Source organism: Balaenoptera musculus, chromosome 11, assembly GCF_009873245.2.
Source record: "Balaenoptera musculus isolate JJ_BM4_2016_0621 chromosome 11, mBalMus1.pri.v3, whole genome shotgun sequence".
Taxonomy (NCBI): domain Eukaryota; kingdom Metazoa; phylum Chordata; class Mammalia; order Artiodactyla; family Balaenopteridae; genus Balaenoptera; species Balaenoptera musculus.
The window spans coordinates 45,361,517-45,368,647 of record NC_045795.1 but is presented as its reverse complement, the minus strand read 5'-3'; the positions used below and the strand labels follow the sequence as shown (position 1 = coordinate 45,368,647).

Sequence of the window (7,131 nt, the reverse complement as noted above, 5' to 3'; positions counted from 1 at the left end):
CTAGGGGATTTTTTTTTCTTTTTACTTTTATTAAGTAAAGGGAAAAGGAAATTCACGTGCATAATACAAAGGTTCCAGTTTGATCAAATTCCACAAAAATCTTTCCCTCCTATGTGATAAGTGCTGCTGCCTCTATCAGAGCAAACATACTCTGCTTCCCGAAGCCACAGGGGACATGTGTGAAACACCGCCTCACAGAGCTGGCTTGCACTGTGGCGCACACGCTCAATTCCTGCTCCGTCCCAAAAGGTGAGGGCAGAGGGCGTGATGGTTCTCACAGAACTACTTTACAAATAAACTTGGGTTGACTCTTCAGAGGAGTCTCTTACAACACTTTTTTAAGAGATCTGGTGGGAATGTAAATTGATGCAGCTACTATGGAGAACAGTATGGAGGTTCCTTAAAACACTAAAAATAGAACTACCGTATGACCCAGCAATCCCACTACTGGGCATATACCCTGAGAAAACCATAATTCAGAAAGAGTCATGTACCACAATGTTCATTGCAGCTCTATTTACAATAGCCAGGACATAGAAGCAACCTAAGTGTCCATCGACAGATGAATGGATAAAGAAGATGTGGCACATATATACCATGGAATATTACTCAGCCATAAAAAGAAATGAAATTGAGTTATTTGTACTGAGGTGGATGGACCTAGAGTCTGTCATACAGAAAGAGAAACATAAATACCGTATACTAACACATATATATGGAATCTAAAAAAGAAAAACATTCTGATGAACCTAGGGACAAGACAGGAATAAGGATGCAGACATAGAGAATGGACTTGAGGACACGGGGAGAGGGAAGTGTAAGGTGGGATGAAGTGAGAGAGTGGCATGGACATACATACACTACCAAATGTAAAATAGATAACTAGTGGGAAGCAGCTGCATAGCACAGGGAGATCAGCTCAGTGCTTTGTGACCACCTAGAGGGGTGAGATAGGAAGGGTGGGAGGGAGACACAAGAGGGAGGGGATATGGTGATATATGTATGCAATAGCCGATTCACTTTGTTATACAGCAGAAACTAACACAACATTGTAAAGCAATTATACTCCAATAAAGATGTTATAAATAAATAAATAAATAAAACTACTAGTAAATTAAAAAATGAGAGAGAGAGATCTGAGCAGAAAGTAGGTCAAAGGGCCATGCAAGCACTGCTGTGTGGCAAATGGAATGTACCTGTTTGCGGAGTCGTGGCGCCTAACAGAATCTGATCAGGCATTGTATGAAGACAAGGACACACTGGCACTGTGGCCTGTCCAGTTAGTGTGGAGAAACAGTCCTGGCGTGGCCAAGAGGTCATAGGTGTGGACCCGAAAGTAATCTCGCTGAGCCTGGATTAGGTTGGCTGGCAGCATCTTGTGTCTGTATCCATCACAGAAGGAAAGAGCAGTGGTGAAGTGGAGCATGGGAATGCCTGTCTGGACACCAGTACTGATTGCCCGCTGTCGGGAATCCAGGCAGTTTCCACAGCCGACTTAAAGAAGTCATCTAGTAGATTCGGAAGTCCTGGGTTTCGATCAAATGCGTCTTTTATCTTTCCTAGAAATACACTCCTGCTGATGCAGCACCCCCTCCACATCAGGGCAATGCCACCATAGTTGAGTGTCCAGCCAAATTCAGTGGCTGCCTGTCTTAGCAACATAAAGCCCTGAGCATAAGTGATGATCTTGGAAGCATAGAGGGCCTTTCGAATGCCCTCCAGGAGTGATTCCTTATCTCCTTCAAACTGGATCTTTTGAGGTCCCTTCAGCTTTCTGCTGGCTTGGATCCTCTCGTCCTTCAGAGATGATAAGCATCGAGCAAAGACCACTTCTCTGATGAGGGTGACAGGGACACCGTACTCCAGGGCCAAGATGGCAGTCCACTTCCCGGTGCCCTTCTGCCCCCACACTGTCCCTGATCTTCGGCAGCAGGTATTTGCCATCAGTATCTTGGAACTTTAAAATATTGGCTGTGATTTCAATCAGGAATGACTCTAGCCCTATCTTATTCCATTCCTCAAAAGCCTTTGCCATCTCCTCGTGCTCCACGCCCAGGATGTTTTTCATCAGGTGGTAGGCCTCGCAGATCAACTACATGTCTCCATACTCTATCTTGTTGTGCACCATCTTCACAATGTGTCCTGCCCACTCATCTCCCACCCAGTCACAGCAGGGTCCTCCAGTCCCCACTTTCACAGTGATGCCTTGGAAGATTGCCTTGATGTGGGGCCAAGCCTCCTTATTCCCTCCCTGCATAAATGATGGGCCATACCACGCCCCTTCCTCTCCACCACTAACTCCACTCCCCACAAACAAGATTCTCTTGGCCTTGGGGTCTCAACACTGTCTTGTGGTATCCCTGTATTTAGAATTTCCTCCATTGATGATGATGTCACCAGTGTCCAACAAGGGTACCCGTTTTTCAATAAAATCGACAGCCAGGAGAGTCTTCACAAGCAGGATGATTTGCCAAGGCTTCTTCAGCTTGGAGACCATCTCCTCCAAGGAGTGAGTACCAACCACCTTGGTGCCCTTCACCTCATTGGCCAAGAAGTCATCAACTTTGGAGACTATCCTATTAAAAGCACAGACCACAGGGCCATGGTCATTCATATTCAAAATTAAGTTCTGGCCCATGACAGCCAGTCCAATCAAGGCAATATCAGCTTGGGCCATTGCGGTGGCAGCAGAGTGGGCTGGAACAGGGAGAGACGAGGTGCAGATGACTCCCCTTAGGTATATTTTTAATATATTTTTTTCATTCCTTCATAATTTTGAAAGCATTTTTATTGAGAGACTGAATATACAAGTGGACAATGCCCAGACCATATATAAAAATAAAACTCTGACATAGAGAACAGACTTGTGGTTGCCAATGGGGGGATGGGGGGGAGGGTGATTCAGAGTTTGGGATTAGCAGATGCAAACTATTATATATAGAATGAATAAACAATAAGGTCCTACCATATAGCACAGGAAACTATACTGAATATCTTGTGATAAACCATAACAGAAAAGAATATAAGAAAAGAATGCATATATGTGTATAAATTAGTCACTTTGCTTTACAGCAGAAATTAACACAACATTGTAAATCAACTACACTTCAATAAAATAAATAAATAAATAAATAAATAAAACAAAACTCTGACCCAAAATCTGCGGCAACCAGCCTAGGAAATGAAGCCATTATCTACAGAGCCAGGAAACCAGCCTACTATCTACAAGTCAGACTTGTAGGTCAGATCACTGTCTCTAACAAAAACTCCAGGAAGATCAGACAATAAACCCTTAAAAAAAATTGACCCAAAATGGCCAGAATTTGATTGACAACTGACAGCTTCTCTAAGTCTTGTTCCCACTTTCAATTTAGTGCCAACCAGAGAAAGCCAAATACACACCTAACCAATCACATGGGATGCCCTGCCTCTAGCAAGCCCGCCTACAGATTTCCAACACCCCAGTCTCCAATTAGAGCACACCTGAAACCTTCCCTTTTTTTCAGTAAAAAGCTTTCCCACTCCTCTGCCTGCCTTTGAGTTTCTGGCAAAACCAAGTGATGGTGGCTGACTCCCTTGCTATAGAAACATGTGAATAAATAGCATTTTCTTATTCTCATCTGTGTGGTCTTTGTTTATTTCCACATTATATATAGACTTCTAGAATCCAGGGCTACTCAGAAGCCTGATAACAGTGTGACTTTTTTTAAAAAAATAGATTTGTTGGGGTATAATTCACACATATCATACAAGTCACCCATTTATAATGTACAATTCAATGGCTTTTAGTATAATCACAGAGCTGTGCAACCATCCCCACAAAAATTTTAGAATATTTTCTTCCCCCCAAAAGAAATCTGTACCCATTAAAGTCACTCCCCCTTTTCCCCCAACCTCCACTTCCCTAGGCAACCACTAATCTCCTCTCTGTCTCTATAGATTTGCCTAATCTCATCATTTCATATAAAGGGAATCTTAAATATGTGGTTTTTTGTGACTGACTTCTTTCATTTAGGAAAATATCTCCAAGGCTCATCCCTGTTGAAACACATGTCAGTACTTCATTCCTTTCTATGACCAGATAATATTTCATTGTATGGATGCACTACATTTTATTTATCCCTTCATGAGTTGGGGTGTTTCCACTTTGGGGCTATTAATAATACCACTATGAACTTTATTTACAGCTTTTTGTGTGAATATTTGTTTTCATTTCTCTTGGCTAGATACCTAGGAGTGGAATTGTTGGGTCATATGTATGGTAACAACGTTTAATCTTCAGAGAAGCTATCAGACTGTTTTCCAAGGCAGTACACCACTCTCCATCCCAACGGTAATGTATGAGGGTTTCAATCCATCCACATTCTCACCAACATTTTTTTATCATCTGTCTCTTTGATCATAGCCATCCTAGTGGCTGTTAGGTGGTATCCCATTGCTGTTTTGGTTTGGATTTCCCTGATGGCTAATGATTATTGAGCATCTTTTCATGTGCTTATTGGTCATTTGTTTACTTTCTTGTTCATTAAAATCCTTTGTCCATTTTGTAAATTGAGTTATTTGTCTTTTTATTGTTGAGTTGTAAGGTGACCTGTTTTTTAACTTTGTTCTTTTCTTTCTGAAAACTTCAGCATTCTGAATTTTCACAATAACATGTCTAGGCAAACACCTTTTCTTCCCTTTGCTGGGCACCTGGTAGGCCCTTCCAACCTAGAGACTCATGCTTTGGTTCAGCGTTGCCTCCTTTATCAATTCTCTGATGGTTTATTACTCTCTTCTTTCTCTTTCAGGAACTCTCATTTTTAAGTAGCAAATCTTGAATTTATCCATATGTCTTTAATCTTTATTCTCATATTTTCCTTTCTTGTTTTTGGTCCTTTTTATTCTTTTTCTAGATTTGTTTAATTTCTTTCTGTACTCTTTGACTGAGTTTTTCCATTGGTTACATTTTTATGTGTTCCTTTTTTACAGCATATTGCTCTTATTTAATAAATGTAATATCTCTCTAAAAGATCTCTAAAGATACCAGGTATAGAGAGAATTTTAAAGTTCTCCTCTGTTTTCTGGATTAATCATTCCCTCTTTGGCCATTGTTGCTAATTATTAACATTGCTCTTTCTTTTTGACATTCCTCATTTGTTTGGTCATCCTTTAATGCCTGTTTGACTTTAAGGTTAAGACAGTAGAAAATCTAGCAGAGGCCTTTGTACTGATGGACAAAAGTTTACCAACTTGCAGGTTTCATCTTCTATTGAATCAGTGACAAGTCAGCTGTTGTGAAAGGCCGAGATGTTGAAGGCTTCACTCTAGAAGGCCAGTTCCCACATAAAACACCTGGTTTTACCAGACAGTCCTTTACATTCCTGTAGATATGAAGTCTCCATTCTTGTTTTTATTGTGGTAAGTAAACATAACATAAAATTTACCACTTTACCCATTTTTAAGTGTACAGTTCAGTGGCATTAAGTACATTTATATTGTTGTGCAACTATCACCACCAACCATCTCCAGAACAATTTCATCTTCCCAAATTGAAACTCTGTGCCCATTAAACACTAACTTCCCATTCCCACATCTCCCTAGACACTGTTCTACTTTCTGTGTGCAGTGTTATTTACTTATGTTCTTTTTTTTCTTTTTTGAATTTTATTTTATTTTTTATACAGCAGGTTCTTATTAGTTATCTATTTTATACATATTACTGTATATATGTCAATCCCAATCTCCCAATTCATCCCACAACCACCACCCCACCACCACTTTCCACCCTTGGTGTCCATACATTTGTTCTCTATATCTATGTCTCTATTTCTGCCTGGCAAACTGGTTCATCTCTACCATTTTTCTAGATTTCACATATATGCATTAATATGCGATACTTAACTCTGTATGACAGTCTCTAGGTCCACCCACGTCTCTACAAATGACCCAATTTCGTTCCTTTTTATGGCTGAGTAATATTCCATTGTATATATGTACCACAACTTCTTTATCCATTCATCTGTCGATGGGCATTTAGGTTGCTTCCATGACCTGGCTATTGTAAATAGTGCTGCAATGAACATTGGGGTGCATGTGTCTTTTTGAATTATGGTTTTCTCTGGGTATATGCCCAGGAGTAGAATTGCTGGGTCATATGGTAATTCTATTTTTAGCTTTTTAAGGAACCTCCATACTGTTCTCCATAGTGGCTGTGTCAATTTACATTCCCGTCAACAGTGCAAGAGGGTTCCCTTTTCTCCACACCCTCTCCAACATTTGTTGTTTGTCGATTTTCTGATGATGCCCAGTCTAACATGTGTGAGGTGATACCTCATTGTAGTTTTGATTTGCATTTCTCTAATAATTAGTGATGTTGTGCATCTTTTCATGTGCCTTTTGGCAATCTGTATGTTTTCTTTGGAGAGATGTCTATTTAGGTCTTCTGCCCATTTTTGGATTGGGTTGTTTGTTTTTTTTTTAATATTGAGCTGCATGAGCTGTTTATATATTTTGGAGATTAATCCTTTGTCTGTTGATTCGTTTGCAAATATTATCTCCCATTCTGAGGGTTAATTTTTCATCTTGTTTACAGTTTCCTTTGTTGTGCAAAAGCTTTGAAGTTTCATTAGGTTCCATTTGTTTATTTTTGTTTTTACTTCCATTACTCTAGGAGGTAGGTCTAAAAAGATCTTGTTGTGATTTATGTCAGAGAGTGTTCTTCCTATATTTCCTCTAAGAGTTTTATAGTGTCTGGTGTTACATTTAGGTCTTTAATCCTTTTTGAGTTTATTTTTATGTATGGTGTTAGGGAGTGTTCTAATTTCATTCTTTTACATGTAGCTATCCAGTTTTTCCAGCACCACTTATTGAACAGACTGTCTTTTCTCCATTGTATATCCTTGGCTCCTTTGTCATAGATTAGTTGACCATAGGTGTGTGGGTTTACCTCTGGACTTTCTATTCTGTTCCATTGATCTATATTTCTGTTTTTGTGCCTGTATCATGTTGTCTTGATGACTGTAGCTTTGTAGTATAGTTTGAATTCAGGAAGCCTGATTCCTCCAGCTGTGTTTTCCTCCCTCAAAATTGCTTTGGCTATTTGGGGTCTTTTGTGTCTCCATACACATTTTAAGATTTTTTGTTCTAGTT

General features: G+C 39.8%; 1 pseudogene; it reads right to left on the bottom strand.

Annotated features, from left to right (window-relative positions):
* Positions 1-1,231: 1,231 nt before the first annotated feature.
* On the bottom strand, positions 1,232-2,696 carry LOC118904125 (annotated as a pseudogene).
* Positions 2,697-7,131: the final 4,435 nt, after the last annotated feature.